Below are 915 nucleotides of genomic sequence, written 5' to 3'. Positions count from 1 at the left end.
TTCGTTTGGCGATCGTTTGATAATGACCTACGGAGAGTCGGTATGAGAGGACGATGTCATTCTCCATCTTTTTCAGCGAAGCCTCTTTATCTATTGCATGAAGGAAGGTTGTGTGAGTGAATGACGTCGTGTACCATCTCCGAAGGATAGCCATCAATTTTATGTTTGCGTTTCTTTGTTGAACAGGAGATTGTAGAAAAATTACTCTGATATTCAATAGATTTTAGTAACTGACCGCTTTCTTCTCATCCACTTTCTGTAGATACTCACATTGATGATAATTGTGTCCGTCTCTGTCTGTCTCTCTCTCTCTCTCTCACACACACACACAACGTAGACTGTGACATCAATGAGGTACACATGTATGTATGTATGATCGCATGCCTATATTAAAAAAAAAAACATTGATATCTCATTAAAAAACAAAATCTCTCATCATTGAAACCATTGCCATTAAATTTAGTGATTTCACTCGCCTCCTCGATTGCTTGATTTACGTGTTGCATAGAAGACGAAATAAAAATTAAACACGCTAATGAATCCCCCAAAATATATATTACGTTACTTATTGTTTCCTTTAAAAAAAAACAAGAAAGAAAAGAAAATTAGAGATTTGGAAATAAATAACTATGTAACTATAGATAAATACAATTCTGTACGCATATGGATATGTATACACACACACACACATATAAATGTATGTGTAACTTGATAGCGTTCCCTTCATCATATACAATCATCACATTGTGTTAAAATGCCTTATTGATGTGTTTGGTTTCTTTCTTTCCCTGGTGAGAAGATTGCATTGTTTTACACCATTTTATTCCTTCTGGAATAATATCAATGTTTTCTTCAAAACATATGTCGGAAGTAAAAAGAATTGAATAACACCTGTGTTGAACTCCATTTATATAT

The 915-nt window shown here is 33.9% G+C and overlaps 1 long non-coding RNA gene across 2 annotated transcripts in view; it reads right to left on the bottom strand.

Annotated features, from left to right (window-relative positions):
* The window catches only part of LOC128250309 (uncharacterized), a 15,239-nt gene extending 14,972 nt beyond the window's left edge, over positions 1–267 (bottom strand). Inside the window, exon 1 of one of the 2 annotated variants that reach the window (XR_008266319.1) lies at positions 28–267. This is a non-coding gene — a long non-coding RNA (uncharacterized LOC128250309). The remainder of the gene's footprint in view (positions 1–27) is intronic. The other variant, XR_008266320.1, reaches the window with a different exon arrangement.
* Positions 268–915: the final 648 nt, after the last annotated feature.

This window comes from Octopus bimaculoides, chromosome 20, assembly GCF_001194135.2.
Source record: "Octopus bimaculoides isolate UCB-OBI-ISO-001 chromosome 20, ASM119413v2, whole genome shotgun sequence".
NCBI classification, from domain to species: domain Eukaryota; kingdom Metazoa; phylum Mollusca; class Cephalopoda; order Octopoda; family Octopodidae; genus Octopus; species Octopus bimaculoides.
The sequence above is the reverse complement of the archived record's forward strand: the minus strand, read 5'-3'. Positions and strand labels throughout refer to the sequence as shown.